Source organism: Acomys minous (assembly GCF_964271855.1).
Source record: "Acomys minous genome assembly, chromosome: 6".
Classification (NCBI taxonomy): Eukaryota; Metazoa; Chordata; class Mammalia; order Rodentia; family Muridae; genus Acomys; species Acomys minous.
Genome location: NC_140487.1, coordinates 58,767,988 through 58,789,872, shown reverse-complemented (window position 1 = coordinate 58,789,872; position 21,885 = coordinate 58,767,988).

Below are 21,885 nucleotides of genomic sequence, written 5' to 3'. Positions count from 1 at the left end.
ACCCAGAAAGACACATATGGTATATACTCACTTATAAGTAGATATTAGCCTAACATGGATGTTCTCTGAGAGACTCCACCCAGTGGAGGATTGAATGGGACAGGTAATGGGTCTAGAAACTGGACTCTGCAGAATTCTGAGAGTTGTAGGGAAGAGTCGGGGGGCAGGGGATAGAAAGTCCAGGAGGGAGCAGGATTCCCACAGGGAGCCCATCAAGGCCTGCAGATCAGGTCACAGGTGGGTCTGCACAAACCGAGTCACCAGTGAAGGACAATGCATGTGAGAACGAAGATGCCTTTCTCAGAGGTAGCCAATGGATTCCTGATTCTCCGTGTCTGGAGAAGAGGGGGCAGGGGACTACTGATGAACCTGTGACATGCACTCAGGCGACCACTACTTGGCCACTGCCCCTTGGCAAGACAGCCTAGTGGACACACAGTGGAAGGGGATGCAGACTATCCTGATGAGATATAATAGGCTGTGTCCAGAGGTCTAGGGGAGGGGAACAAGCAGAAGAGGGAGGGAGGGAGGGTGGCAATGGAAGATAAGGGGGAAGGGATAACAATCGGGAGGTAACGTGAGTAAATTAGAATAAATAAAATATACATTGAAAAAGTCTAGGGGGAGGAGGAGGGGGTTGCTGCAGAGAATGATGCACCAACCAAGGACCATGCACGGCGAGGACCTAGACACTCTGCTCAGTGGCAGTACATAGACAGTACCGTCTCCTCGTGGGCGTCATAACATGGGGAGTAGGGGCTACTTCTGACATGGCTTCAGGTCCCCCTGAATGTGAATCACTTCCCTCTGCCTGGGCAGCCTGTCCAGGCCACAGAGGAAAAGAATACAGGTAGTATAGATGAGACTTGATGAGCTAAGGTCAGATGTTAGGGGAGGAGTGCTCCCCTTTCTGAGGGCTGAGGGAGAGACGAGGAGGGAAGGAGGGTGGGATTAGGAGGTGATGAGGGATGGGACTACAATGAGGATGTAAAGAATTAAAATTGCAGAACAAGCAGGGAACTTATTTTGCTAATCTTACTACATGGGAACAGCTCTGAGACTGGCTGAGACATGAGTGTCTGCGCATAGACAATTCTTTTTAAAATTATTTTATTTTTGTGCATATACATTTATATTATTACACATATATGCAATAGAGACAATTCTTACTGGTTACAGAATCCCTGTGATTTAGTATTAGATGCCATCCCTAGTATGGCATGAATGAAGATTTGCAGATGTCTTTCTTCTGCTCACGCGAAGAGCAGAGAACCAGCCTTAATTGTTATGTGCACCCTGCACACCTCATGCATTTATAATGCTTAGGACTGTATAATGTGTGTGAGAAATTATATGTTTTCAGAACAAAAGAACCGGACTTTGAAGCTGGATCAGACCTGACAGGACTCACTCCTCTCAGCATGCTGGATGCTGACATACTGCATCTTTCATGATCCAGGCTCATCAGAACAGGACAGCTCTCAAGACAGCTTCAAAGAAAGCTTCTGTTCCTAATTGGTCCAGCATTTCAGACTGTCACACACAGGACTTCTTCTATTAAGCTTGGAATTTATCAACATTTAGGAACTGGACCACAAATGCTATTCCTAGCTGGTTAAACCATTTTACCCAATTTTATTTGGGCCCCTACAAAGGTATTATTTGTCCCAAACCAGCCAGAAGAAACCTTAAGAGAATGATGCCCCATTTCCCTTAGGAGGGTTGGGTAGGCATCTGGTTGCTTTCTTGGGCTGTAGATGTTTATTTTCTTCGGGAGTTGGCTATACGTTACTATTGGTCTTATCCAGAGAGAAAACAAGCTTGGACCCAGGGATGCCTCTCTTTGTCTTCATCCTTCTTTCTTAGGTTTGGAGACTGGGGTTGCAAAGAAAGAAGGGGAGATATAGAAAGATATAGGGATGGTAGGACAAAAAGTAGATTATTGTGTCAACTCCTCAGCTTAAGGCCTTAACTGTGCTCATAAAGTTATTTTTAATTCATTGGTATAGAAATTTATATATTGATACAAAATAAGTTTAATTATGATACATTGATACATGGTGAAGGTTATTCTTCACACACACACAATATATATATATATATATATATATATATATATATATATATATATATATATACATACATACATATATATATTTCTACTCTAATGTGAGGGATTGTATCCATTCCAGTCAAGTAGAACACAAGGTTTACCTCCAATACCTTGAAAGTGCTATTACAGGCTGTTTAGGATAAAAGTCAGTTAGACAAGTTAATTGTCAAATGTTCAAATCATGGTCATGTCAAATACCAGTCTATTTAGCTGGGCGTGGTGGCGCATGCCTTTAATCCCAGCACTTGGGAGGCCGAGGCAGGCGGATCAATGTGAGTTCGAGACCAGCCTGGTCTACAAAGCGAGTCCAGGACAGCCAAGGATACACAGAGAGACCCTGTCTCAAAAAAATTAAAAAAAAATACTAGTCTATTTATATCACAAGAATATACACCCTAGGTGTAACAGTTAGGTATGATAAGGTAAACTAGTTAGATAAGTTCTTCAAAAACATTAGAGTCATACAGAATATAGCATTTAAAGATGTTTTTATTGTTTTAAGGATTCTTTGACAGTAAGACAGCTTAACTCCTGTCAACACCCAGCCTTCCTCAAAGAAGATGATGAACATCAAAGAACCTCTTTATGGAGATGGCTTCAAATGTGACAAACCAACCCCTGGGAAAAATGTCCTAATTTCATCCACTGACAGAATTCTGCCTAAAAATAGCAGGTAGAATTGACAGCCAAGCTCTGGTAAGACAGGGTAAGCAAGTCCTCAATAGCTCCTGCCTCACAAATATGTCTGTCTGATATATATACTGGGCCAGAAGGCCAAAGATGATGCTCCAGTGTTATAGAGAGTTATGGGTTACTGTTCAGACAGCTAACTGTATCATTTTTTTTCAAATTGGAAGCTGTTAATCTGCACTTCACGTTTACTCAGGTAATTGATTTGATTCCTTCTCAAGTCTCTTATGGGTTGAAGACTAAATAGGTTAGTTTCACAATTAAACTTAGTTGTTTAGGGCTTAAGATGTTTTTAGGTCTATATATATGTTTTAAGTTGATAGAGATGAGATAAGATAGATATTGATTTACATTCAAAATTTTAGACTCACCAAGATAAGAAAAATGTTTTCGTCAAGGTTGCCAAATGCAAAGAGCCGAAACACTATGAATGCAACATTGATATAATTACTGATCATTTTGTGGTTCTTCTTGCTCTACATAGTTTATTTTATATATGTACAATAATATAAATGTATATGTAAATTAAAAAAAAATATGCTAGAAATAGAAAGCACAGCAAGTAAACTAAAACCAGCACCCAACCCAGAAATAACCTCTGTGGAAGGTTTTAGCAATTGACTGGACCAAGGATAGGACAGAGCACATGGACATGAAGACCAGCTGGAGGAATTGGAAAATCCAACAAAACCCAAGATAAATTAATAAGAAAGTATCAGTGAAAATCCCAAGATATATCCAACACCCCTAAAAGAGTAAATCTATATCTTATAGGCATAGAAAAGGGAGAAAAGTCTTGCTTTAAAGGCATAGAAAACTTTCTTCAAAAATCATAATATAAAAATTCTCAGAATTAGAGAAAGAGATGCCAATCTAGATACAAGAAACATTTAGGACACCAAAGAGTCATGACTAGAAAAAAAAAAGAACCTTATTATATTATAATTAAAACACTAAACACATAGAACAAAGGTAGTGTATTGAAAATGGTAAGAGAGAAACACAAAGTCACATATAAAGGCAGACCCCTCAGGAAATCATTTACGTGAAATTTAAAGGAAAAACCCCAGAAGGGCTTAGAATGATGCATTTAAAGTCCTAAATATTAACTGCCAACTCTTACTCTTATGCGCAACAAAGTCATTCTATTATAATTGAAAAAAAAACTTACTATGATAAAAATAGACTAAAAGAATTTATGACCAGTAAGCCAGCTATACAAATGATATTTAAAGGACTCCTTTGGACTAAAAGGAAAAACATATCTATCTATAAAGCCACAATAAAGAATAAGCCGCATTATAATAAAAGTTCAGCAAGAGAGAGAGATGGCCACTACAAAGCCATCAAGATGACAGAACCAATACATACATTTCAATAATAATTCCAAATAATAGTGGCCAATCCACCAATCAAAGACTAGGAAGTAGATTGGATGAAAAGTAGGAACTATGTATTTGTTGCCCCCAAGAAGCACACTTCACCACAACACAGGTACTCCTTAGGGTAAAAGTAAAGAAAAACGTATTTCAAGCAAAGAGACCTAGGAAACAAATAGATGTCAGTATACTAATATCTGACAAAGCAGAATTTGGACCAAACTAGTGAGAAAAGATAAAGGCCACTTGAGAGAAGCATCTATCAAGAGGACATTACAATTTTCATCATACAACAAAGTCTTACAAAAATGTTGTAGCCAATATAATTATAATTTTTTAAAAAAGGAGTTTGAACAGAGGATCATTGAAGAGGTCATTGAATATAAATGTCAGTGCCAGGCATGGGACATTTCCCTACAAGCATTTTCATCAAGGAAGCACCAAAACACCCCAAACAACAGAAGCTATTGCCACTGTACTTTAGTGACCACCACAACTCCACAGTAAAACTTTATTACTGAAGACACCATACACTTTGTCTGCAGGACATAGAGAAATCAATCCGGAATTGCCCTAGAAACTCCTCCCTGCTGGCTAGCTTCCATAGCGCTAGAAGGTGCTATAGAGAAGACATTGGTAGTCTTACCCAACACCCAACCATGCATGCTACCATATCAACCTCTCAAGATGTGCCTGCTGGTACAACAGTGGCATGGCAGTTATGAAGGTAACCAAATACTTTCTGATTGGCTAGGAGGACGGTTCCACAGAAGGGTTCTATGCCTGGTACTGTAAATCTGATTAAAAGCTCATGACTGGGGAGATCATAGGCCCTGATGGATGGTTGGGGCAGAAACTTACTATTGTTTTGCTAAGTGATCATGCTGTCAAACAGCATTCTAAATCTCCATAGATTAGTACTGTTCTAAACCTTGGTCAGAAAAAGTTTTTGTTTGTTTGTTTGTTTGTTTGTAATGAGCAGTAGTTAATGCAGACTTGTAACTGGTCAAAGTGCTGAAAACAAGTATCACCTTTACTAACACACACACAGGCACACATGGACACACACACATACACACACATGGACACACACACACACACACACACACACACACACACACACACACACGGTCATAAGGCACAGGAAACATTTTAGAAGAAGGAGGAGCAGGAAGTATGTAAGAGAATGAGGATTAGAAAGAACGCTGCGAAATGCTGTCCTTTGGACATGACATGGCTGTTTCACTTGAGAAATCACAGTTGCTATGGTTTCCAGCATAAGATCTATACAAGATAGGCCAGGTGTGGTGGCACACGCCTTTACTACCAGCACTTGGCACTTGGGAGGCAGAGGCAGGTGGATCGCTGTGAGTTCGAGGCCATCTTGGTCTATAAAGCGAGACCAGGACAACTAAGACGAACACAGAGAGATCCTGTCTCAAAAAAACAAAAAACAAAAAATCTCTACAAGATTGAGCCAGCTAAAATTCCAGCATGGATATGGGAGGGACTCACAAGGTCCACTAAGTCCCATATCTGAGGAGTTATTAGAAGCCCATGGCTGCTACAGAATCATTTTTTTTTCCTTTGTGACTTTGGCCACTTGTAGGTTGCCCATCCCCCAATGGCTGGCCCCACACCCACATACATGTGGACAGCGTTAATTGAACTCAGTGAGTTGTTTAAAAAAACAAAAGTAGAGGATCTGCAATTGGAAAGAGGCCATGTGGAAAAGTCCAAGAAAGCTGGAGATGGGCAGTGGAGGGAAAAGATCAAAATACATTTTATACATGCATGAAATTCTCAAATTTCATAAATTTAAAAATATTTCTATTAAGAAATAAAGACCAGGGAGGGAGAGTGGGAATGGGAAGATACAAGTGAGGGGATAACATTCTGGATGTCATCTGAATAAATTATAATAAATTAAAATAAAAAAGAAACAAAGACCAACACAAAACCATAAATATCAGGATTTTTATGGATCATGTGATTCATGTTAACCAGTATAATTTGCTTTCAGAGGATTTGACTTTCAGTTTTTACGAAGGTGTACAGTTGTGAATATTAAGTAACCATACAACACTTTATAAGACAGTGTCAACATGGTTCTACCTGTCCACTATAGGGATTGAAAAGATACAATTAAACTCTCTTTTCCATAACGTAACTTACACCTAGAAACCAGTAAACACTGCTGAAAGAAATGAAAGAAAACCCAGTAAGTACTGAGCCACATCATGTTCATAAGCAAGAGGAAGTGTTTTAACATGCTCTGTGGTGATATTTGCCCTGCTCTGTTGATGTAAACAGAACAGAACAAAAAAAAAAAAAATCTGTGGTGTGAATGCTTTAAATGGATGAATTTGTCAGTGTGTGAATTATATGTCAATAAAACTGTTACTTTATATAAAGAAATGTGTGGTTTACTACATAAAATATTTCTACATTTTATAGTTAAAAAAAAAAGTATATTTAAAATGTTCCCCGAACATTCCTAGTGTGCTTGCTAAGTATATTGGTATAACGAGCAAAGGTCCCACCTCTTCCGGTCCCTGCGAGTTCAGAGGTCTATGCAGAGATTGATCTCTTCTTGTGGAGCCATGGAAAGTCATATCCATCAGGTAGATCAGTGCATCTCTTCCCATGACGCCTCAGCCTCCTGTTAAAGGAAAATCAGCTCCAGTGTACACTCTGGACTGCCCTACTTCCTGCCTTTGCCTTTATTCTCCACATATTGAAATACTTTTTTTAAAAAAGAAGACAAAAAAAAGCAATGCTGAACTCTCTGGCTTCTCAGCCTGAATAAAAGGGAACACTTTTTTTTAAAAAGAGAAGTATTTTATTTTGACTGGCTTTCTTCACAGCCAAAGGCCTGTAGTGCTTTCAGGCAGTGCTGACTTTAGGCCTTAAGTCAAGGTCAGTAGAAAATCTTATCTGTGTTTGTTCGCTATTCGGCTATGAATTATAAAATGGGATATTGCATCCAAACCCGGACAGTCTCGGCCATTGCTTGCAATAAAATCTTGCTCCATTCATTGGTGCGGCCTTGTATGTTCCGTGCTGGGTTTGAGCCAAGGGTCTAACACTGCCAAGTAAGGTGCTAGCCCCATCCTTAGTGACAAAGACAGAAACAGCCACAGAGAGGAAAAGCTGTGCAACCAGTAACGTACGGCTACTAAACGTGTGAGGTGAGCTTTCCTCTGAAGCCCCAGCTTGAGCCCTGGGCCAGGTCAGAGTGTAGCGACTTCAGGAGGCGCTGGTTGCTGAAGGCGGAAAAGGGCTGGATGTTGAGGCAGGAGCATGAGAGACCAGGAGTTAGACAAACGTGGGATAGGCAAGAGTTAACAGCTGCAGCGAGAGGTGTGGACTTTGCTGAGGGTCAGTGGGAAAAAGCACTGAAGGCTTTGAGCGTGGAGAACTGTGATCAGATTATTAAAGAGGCCCCCCGAGGATGCTGGGTGAAAAACTTTCAAATCTGCATATTGTGACCGAAGGAAAAATGCTTAGGGGAAATCAAATTACATGTCTTAAAATTTTCCATGATTTTTCAAATCCCGCGTGAAACTTAAGCTTTCTTTATAAGAAACAAATTGTAAAATGCCGTGCGCCACTGTCCCATTTAACCTCATGGTTGTTCAGGGACAAAGCACAGACAGTTTACTTTTTCAACAGTATGTTTTTTTTCCATTCCAGACATTTGATTTTTGAATCCAATAAAAACATGAACAAAGATGCCTTTTAACTTCAAGAACAAATGCCGCAAAAATAAATACACGGAGCACCAAAGGCAACATTTGAGAAGCAGTTTGTGGGGTGGACAGTGGGTGGCAATTTGTGGGTGTTGGTATGCTGAAAGTGCAAGCATTCTCTTGACTTTGGTGAAACTTGAGCAGGCCTTCAATCCAAGTCCTAGAGGCATGACCATGCCTCCAAGAATGGCCAATTCTAGGAAAAGGCCAAGTTAGATTATCATTAGCTAAAGAGAAAAGGGCACATCAGTTTCTCAGTGGCTTAAAGTCACTGCTCTTCATTTTCCGTCTCGAGAGAACTTCCTGATGTCTGTCTTGTGTGTGGAATGGTACCAGACAGTTATACATGGGAAGGTTCATGAGCAGCAACAGCCACTTGTACACAAGTCCACTTTTTCTACAAGTGCCATTTTAAATATCTAGTACTCCCATGGTTTGCTTAGAGAGTGTACTAGAAAAGATCCAGTCTCATTCCTTTAGACAAAGCAATATTCCTCACATGTTATCCACAATAATTAGTCTGGCTCTGCAGTAGCCATGCTTTCCGAGGTTGAGGCACATAGCATGAAAAGTATATTCATAAGGCAATGGAACAAGACTTAAAAAAAAAATCACAGTGGGTCATGGAAATCTTAGGGTGTTCTGTCGTTTACGCCCCTATTGTAGCACCACGCCCGTGCATCAGTACTACTAAAGGACTCCACTGCGATTCCTGAGAGGCAAAGGTGACTCTGAGACCACATGGATTTGATCCACACAGCCCCCATCAGCCCTCTGAAGCATCTTGCGTTCATGAAATCACAGCACACACACCACATGTGGCAATGGACCAATTTTCACTTCCTATCATAGCTTATACCATTACCCACGCCTGCCTTACCTTGGAGAAGGTTGGCTCTATGCATGTTTGCTGCCAATCAACTTTCCTCCCCTTGCCCCTCTTTCATGTCTGAACCACAGTAGACGAATCAGAGGAGAGTAGAAGTTTAAATACCAAAAACATCATAAAAATGACCTTTGGCTGACATTATGATCATATACTTAAAAAAAAAATAAGATCTATAATTAGAGCTGACAAATGCCAATAAAATCTTGTCATTTGAGTCTTTTTTTCTCATATGAAGAAAAGTTGGGAAGTTAGTTGAAACAGAAAATCATTCCTAAGGCTGAGTGCAGAATAATGTCTTAAAGTTGTGACCAAGACTCAACATCCTGGCTTATTTCGAAGCATCCATCTAGAGTTTGGCCTTATGTTTTAAACATTCAGGTCCTCGATGGCATCTTGCATTTCAAGGTTTTTTTTTTTTTAATTCACTCCTGGCAAGCATGTTTATCTTAAAAGAAATGTTGGCTTGGTAGTAGATTAGGATACTAATGGGAATTCTGGTTTTCTAGGTTAGACTTTGAGGCTCGGCAGGGTAATTTTCCTCTGTGGCTCATCACCTACATTCAGCTCTGTGCTTCCCAAGCTTCCTAATGCTGCAGCCCTTTCATACAGTTCCTCATGGTGTGGTGACCCCCAATCATAAAATTATTGCTGTCACGAATTGTAGTGTAAACACTGTGTTTTCCAATGGTCTTAGGCAACCCCTATGAAAGGGTCATCTAACCTCCAAAGGGGCTGTGACCCACACGTTGAGAACCACTGATTTAGCAGATCAGTATTCAATGTCAGGTGTGGCATTGGAGTCTGAAGAATAAAAACATTAAATCACAATTTCCTATGTGGACATACACATATATACTTGCACATTTACACACACAAGCATGCATGCGCGCGCACACCTATATAGTACACACATGCACACAAGTACACAGATGTGTGCATACACACAGGCACACATACTGACACAAATACAAGCACACATGCATGCCTACATGTCGGCGCCGCACCGTGCAGCGGAAATAAGACACTAACAACCAGACTTCTTCTCGAGATCTTTACTCAGGATTTAGCTCAGTGGGAATGGCCCCGAAGAAGGGAAGGGCCAAGCTTAAGTACAACTCAAGGGCCAATCAGCTCATGCCAGGCGCCACCTCCTCATAGGTCCGCATCAGAGCAGGACTGCTCGTCATCAGATCACCAGTTACCCTTGCACAGCCTTTTGCCAGATAAGGACTTGTTTATCTTAGAGAGTGCTCGCCGTCGGGATGGTGGAAGTCGGAAGCCTGCGCCATGTTAAGGTGCGGCACATCGCAGCTCTCCACACCTACACTCACACAGGTAGATACACACATACACACACATGCATGTACACACACATGCAGACAAGAATCTGATTGGAGGGGAGGAGAATAGAGCAAAAGAGGGAAGATAAAAGTGAAGGGATAACAATCGGGATGTAATCTAAATAAATTATTTAAAAAATGAAGAAGGAGGAGGAGGAGAAGGAGGAAGAAGAAGGAGGAGGAGGAGGAAGAGGAGGAGGAGGAGGAGAAAAGAATCTGATTGGAAGAGACTCAAGGAGAAACCTTTTCTTTTATGGTGTGGGAGATGGTCTTTTTCGTTATAACATCCAGTCTTTCCCTTTTATTTTCAAAGTCGCATCACACTGTGCCCGACTCTCACTCTTCTCGGAAGCTGGGCCCAGTGTGTCACTGCCAGAAAGACACCTCCTAGGACTGTGCATGCTGGGTGAATCTAGAGTGCCTCACACAGAGCACAGTGCTCATATTTCAGAAACATCTAAGTTGCATAATGTGGTCAAATTCTTTAATTTGAGAGAACACATGTTTTGAGGTTTTTTTTGTTTTTGTTTTTGTTTTTTTGGGGCTGTGAAGGGAAAGGCACATACCTTTATGCTGTAACTATTTTTAAAACATGTCATAGAGGCATCTCGTCCAGTCACGATGTTGCACGTTCTGCCATATCACCACCATCTAGGCCCAGGGTTTTTCCTGTGCTAGGAGTTTGAAGTGAGGTGCATGACTGGTCATGGGAGAGGGGTTTTAGGGAATCTGTAACCCTTTGCTTCCAAGACAGATTTTCTTTTCTCTTTTGAATCAGTCGCAACTTTCAGGAACCACCTACCCTCAACTGCAACCCAAGTCAATTGGACAAAATTATTCTAGAAGAAGCTGTGAAAATATCTGGTCCAAATGTAAGGTATTAAAATAATACATCCACAAAACACTGAATCCAACCCAGCAATACCTGACACACACACTTGTACTTTGTTTTCTTCTGTGCTGATAGGCTGTTCAGTTAGATACTTTTATTGAACATTTATATTTGAAAGCAAACAGCTGAGGAAAGCTGTTGAAGTCCAATCTGGAAAAGTGCCCGCCCCTCTCCCCAGCCTCATTAGCCAAGGCCAGAAACCTGGGTGGGACCTCCACTCAGCCCACCTCAGTCATTGACACAGACATTTCGTAAGTGCTCTGCTCTGTCCCACATGTCACTCACGGTTCATTCAACCGAGGACGGCGTACAGGAGGACTCACTCTCCCGCCACCCAGTTATTTCACTCTTTGACAGTTAAGGTTCAAGTGTAGTCACTGTGACCACCCCAAAACTCAAATGCATCCTCTACCACGTTTTACTATATTCACCCCGAGTTCAGATGAAACCTAAATCCCCCTGTCTTCATTCACTTATTCAGTGTATAAAGGTCACGTGACAGGTCAGGTGAGGAGCCGGATGGTGGGGATACCGTGGACAGGAGAAAGATGGAAAAGAAGCTCAGAAAGGATGCTGTTGAAAGTGTGTTCAGTGTAATAAGAGGAATGGTTCAGGCTCAATGGGAGAGTCCACTCTGTGTGTTTGTGTGTGTGTGTGTGTTGTGTGCACGTGCAGAGATAGTAGAACTTCTTTTTGAAAGGGTGGTAAAGGATCACATCTCTAAGAAGGTACTGGTTGGTTTTAAATGACAATTAATGACACTGCTCCAGACATAGACACAATGCATTTGGAGTTCTGGAGGAGCAGGAACAAGAGCTTGGTCCTTTGGATGAGATGAAAAAGAAATTCCAGGAGCAGTAGAGAGCAAGGAGATCCAGGCATTGTGAAAACGGCATGGATTCTTTGGACCAGACTGAGCAAGGGCTTCTGAATCACTGCTTAGTAATAAAAACAGCAGGCCAAAGCACCATTTAAACAGAAAAATGGTCTGATCTGAATTGTACTTTCAATTGACTCATGAGAACAGACAGGGACGTGACCTGTCTAGGGGTGTCGAGGGAATGTGGAAGTGACAGACATACCCACAGAACAGCTGGGGTCAAGTGCAGTAGGTACTGGGATGGAGAAACCTCAGCAGAGGTGGAGCTCGGAGTATTTATTACATACAGTCGAACAGAGAGGTGGTTTTCTAATATGCCGCTGAACAAGGAGGCAGGGCTAGCCACCCTCAGTAGGAGCAGCTTCTGTAGGGGAGCAGTCTTCCGGCTGTAAATATCTGGAGGAGGGGAGGAGAAGGAGTGGCCGTTTTCTGCACACATTATTCCCACCCTCACACAGACCAGAAAGGAATGGCTTTCCGTTTTCCTCTGAGCCTAACCCTGGGGAGAAGGTGTTGCCATTCCTCTATGGTTCTGAGGCTGTAGGGTCCTTGACATGGCCTGGGTGATGTCAACAATACACAGTCACTCAGAGGTCATGTATTTAAGGTCTCCTCTGTGCCTTCCATGCCACCCTCTAGCTCACATTTCCATCATCCTGCCTCGGCTGGCAGCTCGCTTAGTGTCCCTTCCCCCTTTTTCTTGTGCCTACTCCTCTCGCAGCTTCTCGCTTCTACCCCGGTGCTCCAGGCCTTGGCTGGGTGATAATCTCCCTTCCCATCCCTTGAAGACAGAAGCAGAGTTTCTCCTCAGTTTTTCCACAGTGCCCTGTCCTTACTCTAGGGTAGCGTCAGCGCGCACACATCAGTCTTCCCCGGAGTCCTGGAAGCTCCTTGAGATCAAGGATTGGTCTGTACGTGAGTCACAGCAGAGAGCACAGGGTTTGCACGTGATGCTGGAGGAGAGAGTAGGAGCACACTTAAGGACCAAGTCTATAGCTAAGCACGAAATCTTAGCTTCAACAACACCTGTTCATCAATTTGCAAGAACCTCAAGACTTTAGGTCAAAACAGGCTCAGTTCTGAACAGATCAGTTTCTAGTCCATTAGTGTTCTACATTTCTACATAGTGATGATCTCCACAGTGGTTTAGGATAGTCTAGTCTACATGAAGTGTTCAATATCAGATCAAATGAACAACTGTTTTTTGTTTTTTGTTTTTTGTTTTTGTTGTTGTTGTTTTGGACTGGGTCCCACTAGAGACTGGTTTGGAACTTGCTATGGAGGCCAGGCTGCCTTTAAATTTGTGGTCTTATTGTTTCTGTGTTCAGAATTTGGGGAAGACAATGCTTGGAAAGGTTAAAAGCTTTAAGTAAATATTGCTTTTATAATAAAGTGCTAAAGTTGTGTAGTGATTGAGCACGTCCCATTGCTGACAGAATCTTCCTGTTAATGTGGAATTGGAAACAGAAAGTGAAGCACACATGAGACATGGGACAGAGAAACTACATAGCCTACTGCGGCTTTGGAAAATAGTTACACATGCCTCAACATTTAATTTTACAACAATTTTAGTTTTTATATTTCATTGGAAATGACATTTGTTTTTTTTTTTAATGCAAAATGCCAGTGTATTGGATCAATGCCTTTTAGACAGACTTTGGCTAATATTTCCACAACACTCTGGCAGTTTCCTCCCACTTCAGCGAGTTGCCATAGCAAGGGATCTGCCTGGTGCCAGAATACAGCAGAGGGCAATGGCCACCCATTCAGGTCAATAACCTTTCAGTTTTGCTAGCGCAAATTCTCACTATGTAGTCTAGGCTGGCCGCAGGCTTTCCAGAACCTTCTGCTTCTGCCTCCGCATTTTCTATGCTCATATTTTCACAGCCAACCCTCAGCCATCAAGAGAGTTCTGTTGGCCCTAGAATATACAAAAGAATTTAGATACATCCTTTCTATTTCACTATTATCAACAACATCTAAGTTTCCATAATCTTTCTCGGATTGTGGGCGTTGTGCCACCTTGCTGTTCTTATTTCCAGTCTTGCTGCTTACCAGCCACTCAACACTGCACTCAAAATACTTTAAAACAAGATGAACCATGCTAGCCTTCGCTGCAAACTCCCAACGGCTCATTATTTTATGAGTCAGGGTTTTCTAGAGGAACAGAATGGATGGGATCTATCTTTATCTATCTATCTATCTATCTATTTATCATCTATCTATCATCTATCTCAATATATTAAATCTTCTTTAAAATAGTAACATCAGTAGTCACACCTGAGAGATGAGAACCCAGTAGTTACTCACTCCTTGAGGCTTGGTGCTTCAAAAGTCCGAGTAGCCCCACAGTAGTTGTCTCTCACAGGGGAGGAGGGATGGGGTGGGGGGAGATGGAATGGGGTGGGGGGCAAGGGTGAGAAAACCCCTATTTGCTCAGCTCACAAGCCTGGATACCTCAGCCATTTTAATTTGGCACTGGAAGCCCAGCAGTTTCCTGGAGAGCTGTTGGTCCCTAGTTTATGATGACAGCTTGGATGCACCCGTTCTGGTATCCATGGAGGGTAAATGAACTCAGTGGTAGGAGGGAAAGCCAACTGAGCAAAAGGCAGGAACGATCTTTCTCCTGCCACACCCTTTTAATCTAGAGTGTAACCAAAAGGTGCTGCTGCAGTTGGGGGCGGAGGGGGCAGGGGAAATGGGTTCTTCCACATCAGTCAAAGCAGTGAGGACTGTTCTTCAGGGGAGAGTCCCCACTCAGGCGATTCTAACTTGTGGCAAGTTTGCATGAAAGCCAGGCCTAACACCATTGCACTCAGAGAAAAAGCTGACGCCCTCACAGTTATGTGGGATGTAGTAGCTGGTGCCAACGTGTCTTCCAGAAACCCTCGCTTTGTGAGGCTCATAATTGTAGATATGTTTTCATGAAGAATCAGGACCTGCTGTGTGACTTCCAACGTTATGTCACAAAAGGCATTGCTGCTGCCTCAGTTTCTGGATTTGCATTCCCTGCAGGAGCCAGTCGCTGGGCATAATTCTTAAAAAGCCCCAGTGTGAGAACCCATGGAGAGGACCTGATCACCCCTTGCAAGGTGCCAGCTGTATGACAGATTTCCTCTGAGCTGCCCAGTCCTCTGATGGCTGCGGTTCAGTTTCTGATAACATTGGACTGAATCTCACAACAGGAGCTCCAAGCCAGCACTGCCCAGCTGTCACTCCCAAATCCCCACACACAAAAGCTGCAGAGAGGGGGAAAGAAATAGGTAGTGTTGTTTGAAGCCACTAAGCGTGGAGGGATTTTCTCTGAAATAAAAGATGCTAGCACAACCAGGCATGGGGTACATGGCTGTAACCCCACACACAACCCACGAGGCTGAGGCAGGAGGTTGTCAGTTTGAAGCTAGCTGTGGTTACACGGCAGGGCCTTTTCTCAGAGGCCAAAAGCTAGTTTAGTCTTCCCAGGTTTGGCCCTGCTCCAAAGTTGGTTCCAGCCACACAGGCACACTCCAGTTTCCTTGTGTTGCTCCCTTTTCTTCCAGGCCCGGCTTCTCTTCACTTGTTCTGGCAGCTGGCCCCAAAATGTCCTCTAAGGCTCTGTTCAAATGGCCCAGTGCTCAGAAGGTTTCTTTTCTGTCTGCCCCTTTGTTTTGGAGGACTCTGCTGTTTGAGGTTGCAGCCCTCCCAGTCCCAATAGCCTTTCTGAGCTCTGCAATAGATGGAGGGCTCCCTCTCGCTCTCCCTAGAGGGGCCTCCCACTCTCTGCCTGACCTCCCGTGGAGAGTGTCTTTAGTCATGGGTGCCTCTAACCATATCTGATACCCAGCCTTTGGAACAGTCCCCTGCCAGCGCTGCCCGCTCCCGGAACCTATAGAATAGTATATACTATAGGTAGTGTGCCCTGCACAGGTGATGGGACCATGCTGTTTAACGCAAATCAAGTACACTGTGAGCGCCTATCAGACTAGCTCCTGGCTGTTTTCCTTTATATTCCCCCTCCCCCACCCCTTATCCCTGGAATAAAGTTGATCTGCCTCCCTGCAGCTGGTCCCCGGATGCTACTCAGTCATGCTCAAGGCCTTGCAGGCCTCTGCTGCCCCTGCACTTCTGGGCTGGTGGCCAACAGTCCCAGAGGAAGAGGGAGACCCACACGCTATGCTCCATCCACCTTCCCCAGGACCTACTACCCGACACACTGTGCGTTTGCTTGTTTATTTGCGTGTCAGCTGTCCTCTAGAGGACAGGAACTCTTCACATTTGATCGGTGTTGACTCCCTAGTGCCTGTGTACTCGTTATTTCGAGACTCTCAACAAATATTTACTGGAGACACTGAACGAGACAAGAAATAGGGGAAATGTCACCACTGCAGGAGGGCATTAGAGGTCACATTGACCTACAGCAAGGATGGAGGGGTGTGGGAGGAGTGTCCTAAGTGTGTTTCCCCGGGACAACATTAAATAATCCCACACACTCTGTATTTGTAGTTTGATACAGGTATCCTAGAGGGAATTCTTATGGGATAACAAGGCTTTTTAACTTCACCCAAATCCTGACTGTATGACTTAGATATATTTAGGCCAGGTGCCTACAATTTCAAGTTAAAAAAAAAAAAAAGAGAGAGACAGTTTGTAAGCAGCTTTGTAACAATATTCTTAAAATTATTTCAAGATATGGTTCGCATAAAAAGTTTCGCCGTGGCTAAGAAGTCTTTAGAAAAAACCTACGCATTTCTCTTCCTTGAGCGGATTCTTAGTGGCATGACAAATGCGAAGCAAAGAAACACATTGTTATTTCTCATGTTTACTTACCTAAAGGATGTCTTCCTCTTCCCTGGAATTCTGACTGACGGTACGGGTATCCTGTGAGGTGTCTACATGTCAGGGTCGGTACCTGTCATAGCTCATCACTACCTGTACACGTGTGAAGTAACTAGTACTGCCATCACCCTTAGTCTCTCTAAACTGCCCGAGGTTCCACGGTAAGCTAAGAAAACAATGGCTTTGCTTCCACAGCATGTCAACCCAGCCAGCCCTGTGAATGGGAAACCATGACTGCTTAGCTGATACCATGACTTTGAAAACTGACTGTTTTTAACAGCACTGATAGTAGTTTTACACTTTCCTTGAGGGAAACGCGTCTCACTCAGTACGTTGACTCTGTAAGGAGACGTTTGAACCACTGTCTGTATTAGCTACTTCTTGGTTGCTATGATGAAACACAACGGCCAGTGCAGCTCAGAGGAGAAAGGGTTTATTTGGGCTTATAGTTCTTGGGGTTAAAGTCTGTGATGGTGGTAAACATTGCGGCTAGACCAGCAAGCTGAAAGCTCACATCTTGAACTGAAAACTGGAATCTGAGAAAGTAAACAGGGAGTGGCAAATGACTTTAAAACCTCAGAACCCATTCCCGAGTGACATACTTTCCCCATAAGGTCACTGCACAAACATCTGAGCCTATGGGGAACATTCCTGTTCAAGTCATTACTCTCCCCATCAGGCTGGTTTTCAAACGCTTTGATTACTGACAAGAGATTAAGTTACTGTATTTCTAAACGTGTCTGTGTTTTGTGAGTGTGTGTCTGTGTTTTGTGAGTGTGTGTGTGTGTGTGTGTGTGTGTGTGCGCGCGTGCGCGCATGTGTAGAGACAGTAGCTTGACACTCAATCTCCCTCAATTGTTCTTCATTGTATAGGTTTAGACAGAGTCTCTTCCTGAATCTAGAGCTCCCTGATTGGCTAGATTGGCTGTCCAGTAATCCCCAGGGATCCTCCCATGTGATTCCTCTGAAGCACTGGAATTAGCCGGGCGTGGTGGCACACGCCTTTAATCCCAACACTCGGGAGGCAGAGGCAGGCAGATCGCTGTGAGTTCGAGGCCAGCCTGGTCTACAAAGCGAGTCCAGGATGGCCAAGGCTACACAGAGAAACCCTGTCTCGAAAACCCCCCCCCCAAAAAAAAAAAAAAAAAAAGAAAGAAAGATGGATGCTATCCTGTCTGGTCTTAAAGCAGATGCTGGGGATTTTCAGTCAAGCATGATCGTGTGTGGCAAGCATTTTATTCACCAAGAACCTCCCCAGGCCATGTCTGTGGTATCACAAGAAGAAAGTCTGTGTTTGGAAGAACTTGATCCAGTGGTAGAGAGCTAACTATACAATGGCAGAATATAGGCAATCTGGGGCTTTGGGTTCAGATTCCATATGTAGCACCCAGTGGCTCTCAGGGAAGTCTCTGATCCCCACCCACCCTCTCCCATCACCATCACCACCATTGCTATGACCACCAAGGTTGACAAATTCAAACCCTTGGCCTTAACCCCTGGCCTTGGAGTCAGAAACCCCGTGAGCATGGTCTAGTCATAGTGGGCTGGCTAAGCCTGTGGGCAGTTCTGATGCACCCTCGAGTCTGAAGTGGTACTTTAGTGCACCTGTGTGCAATTAAGCCCCGCTCTTGTGAGTCTGCCGAAGAGAAGAGGTCAGCACGATCTTATCGGGTTCTCCGTGTGTCAGAATACACTTATTGGTGAATTCAATTCTATGGTGTCTTTAAGGCATATTTTACTTGTCTATCAAATCTGCTTTCCTAAAATAATTTGCTCAGGCAGCAAAGCAGAAAGCTTTGAAATGTCCTTGGCTTTTGAACAGAGCTGATTTAAGAACACAAGGGGCTGCAGCAGGAATGCACTTAATTCACAGGCTCACTTTATTACAGCTAATAAGCTGGTTACGCGTCCCTCGTCTGGCAAGTGATAATTGCCTTTTAATATTTTGCTTTCTTGTGTTGTGAAACACGCAGAAGAATGCTCGCAGTGTAATCTACAGTACTGGAGCCGACGTGCCTGCTCGCCTGAGCTGACTGGACACAACTACAGCTCCTTTTCCATGGTGCTATGTGGTATCTTAAAATTACCCAGAGTGGGGCTATTTACACCATGGAAATTGACAAAATGTTAGCAATTGGGGATTTTTGTCTTATTTCAAAGATTTTACTACTGCATGTTCACCAGCACAGACTGAAAATGTGAGCAAGGATGCTCCCTGAGGAACTTGCAGGGTGATCAGGAGTGCTTGTCTCTAGGCGAAGGCTGAGTTCCAGAGAACACAGCAGCTATGCAGCCACGAATTGATAGAATCCGGTATTTCACCAAAGGAGATTACTTTTCAGTGAGAAAAAATTTCAAGATAATATGTATGTATGATTCTATTTTTGTAAAACTTAATATGTGAAGCATATGTGTGTGTATATATATATAGTTATATAAGGGTATAATGCATATGCTATGTATGAAAAGATCTCATTCTGTTAATGGTTACTGCTACCGTAAGGGTACAGGGAGGCAGAAAAGCAAGGGTCTTTCAAGTGTGTGTGTGCACATAAAACACTTTAAAAACATTTATTTATTCATTTAGTGTGGGAACACACATGCATCCATATGGAGGTCATAGAAAAAGCTGTGAGGATTGTTTTCTTACCATTTTGATCCTAGAGATCAAACTCAGGTTGTTAAGGTAGGTAGCTAGCACCTTTGCCCAACGAGCAGTGTAGCCAACCTCAGCATCTGGATTTCTAAAGAATATGCCTGTATAATCTTGTGATAAGAATTTATGTTTAAGTGATTGATTTTTGGACACCTCCCCCGCCCACAGGAGTCGCTGATGTTTGTAAACGCTTTCCTTCTGTTCTCTCATTGAAGGACACATCGCTCAAGGACAGGTGCCTGTGTTTCTTCCTGCTTCTCATAGCAGGTGAGTACACTGAAGGAATCTCATAGACACAGAGGCTAGATGGGAAAATAAACAGATCTTCCATGGTTGCAATGGCTGTTTTGGTTGTCCCTGACGCAGCAGAAGGAACAGGCAGGGTCTGTGCAGCTCAGCAACAGCTGGGAAATGGTTCAGAAGGATGCTTTCCTCTGAAGAAGGGGAGCTGCGAGGTACCACCAGGGAGGTCCCTGAGGGGAGCTGCGGGGTACCACCAGGGAGGTCCCTGAGGGGAGCTGCAGGGTACCACCAGGGAGGTCCCTGAGGGGAGCTGTGGGGTACCACCAGGGAGGTCCCTGAGGGAGCTGCAGGGTACCACCAGGGAGGTCCCTGAGGGGAGCTGCGGGGTACCACCAGGGAGGTCCCTGGCACCCCCATGGACTTGCTACAGTAGGCAAGCGAGGGCTGGAAACTGTCCCTGACTAACAGGAACAGAGGAGATCGCTGAGCTGTGACATGGCAAGGGCTGGGGGGGTCTAGAGGTCAGAGGATGGGCTGAGGCACAGCACTTACGGCATCACTGAGGGGCAGGGTGAGTATAGTACGTAGACTAAGACTGCATTGTCAGCCTTCTGTCTCCTTCATATTTACAGGGAGAAAGGTACATTTTTTTGTGTGTGTGAATTTCTGGAGAAAAAAAATAAAAGGCCACGGAGACTAAATAAGTAAGGAAGAGAAAGAAGAATAACAGAAGGAGAATGAAGAAGAAAAGGAGGAGGAGGAGAAGCAGTAGTAGTAGTAGTAGTAGTAGTAGTAGTAGTAGTAGTAGAAGAAGAAGAAGAAGAAGAAGAAGAAGAAGAAGAAGAAGAAGAAGAAGAAGCAGAAGCCTATATACACTGAAGACTAAGGTTTGGGGGCCTGGGAATCCAGGTACTGCTAAGAAATGCAGCAGTTGAAATGGGAAGGCATTCCAGAAGATGATACAAAAAATGATGCTCAGAGACAATGAGAGGAGAAGTTGTGGCGTGCAGGAAGACCAATGCTGAAGAACGTTGAAAAATCAAGGTTGTAGATTAGGTCAGAGACCAACCCAATCCAAATGTCAGAAAGACAATAGATGGGGTGTAGCAATAGGGAGGGTCAGGAAAACAGATGGTATGATAAAAAGTCAATAAAATATGCTTTAGGACTATAGACCCCCAACCAGGACCAAATGCAACCTAGACCACAGACTGCATCATAGACTAAGGAGTGCGATTTTACATGGTGCAGTGAAAAGAGTGCAGGCTTGCAAAGAGATAAACCAGGGACCAAAATCTCCCTGGTAGTGTAGACCTGGTCGAGTTTTGAATCGCCTGCCTGGGTCACACTTTCCTCACTTGCGACATACAGATTCAGGCTTCATTTCTTTAGGTAATTATGAGACTTCAATTAGAAGCTCTTCTGGAGCCAGCACTCCAGAGGCAGAGGCAGGCAGATCACTGCGAGTTCGAGGCCAGCCTGGTCTACAAAACAAGTCCAGGACAGCTACACACAGAGAAACCCTGTCTCGAAAACAAAACAAAAAACCCCAAAAAACAAAAACACCCCACAACAAGCAAACAAACAAAAAACAAAACAACAACAGCAAAAGAAGCTCATCTGGTTCTGAGAATTACAATGGATACATATTAGCATTTTATTCTACAAGACCCTAATAATAGCAGCAAAGGAGTCATGCAATTGGTTTGATCTTGGATGATGACCTATGCATGGACTTGACCTATGCAAGGAGAAGGAAATGCCAAGTAGTGGTCATTTATAGAGTGCAGAGCTCAGAAGGTACAAATGAATAAATTACAAACCTAAGTTTATAATTTAGGAAATTTTATAATTTATAATTAGTATAAGTTATATTCAGATCTCATATTTTAATTACTTTATATTATATTGTATATATTTACATTTCATATTTTATATTTATTTTAAATTTTAAATTTCAATAATTTGAATAATTTGAATACTAATTTGTATTTTAATTTATAATTGCAATTTCTAATTGCAGGGGATTTTAGGGTTTGATTGACAAAGGGAAGGTGGATGGGAGTATGTACTAGAGAAACAGGGTCTCACAGGGTGACATAGCCTAAGGACTTGTGATTTAAGGATTGACATTTTACCCTGATGGCCTAGAAATTTGATTTCACCAAAGATCTCAGAGGCCACCAGATCCTGAGGGTAGGGTCACTGGCTATGTCAAGAGTTAGGGGACTTTGGT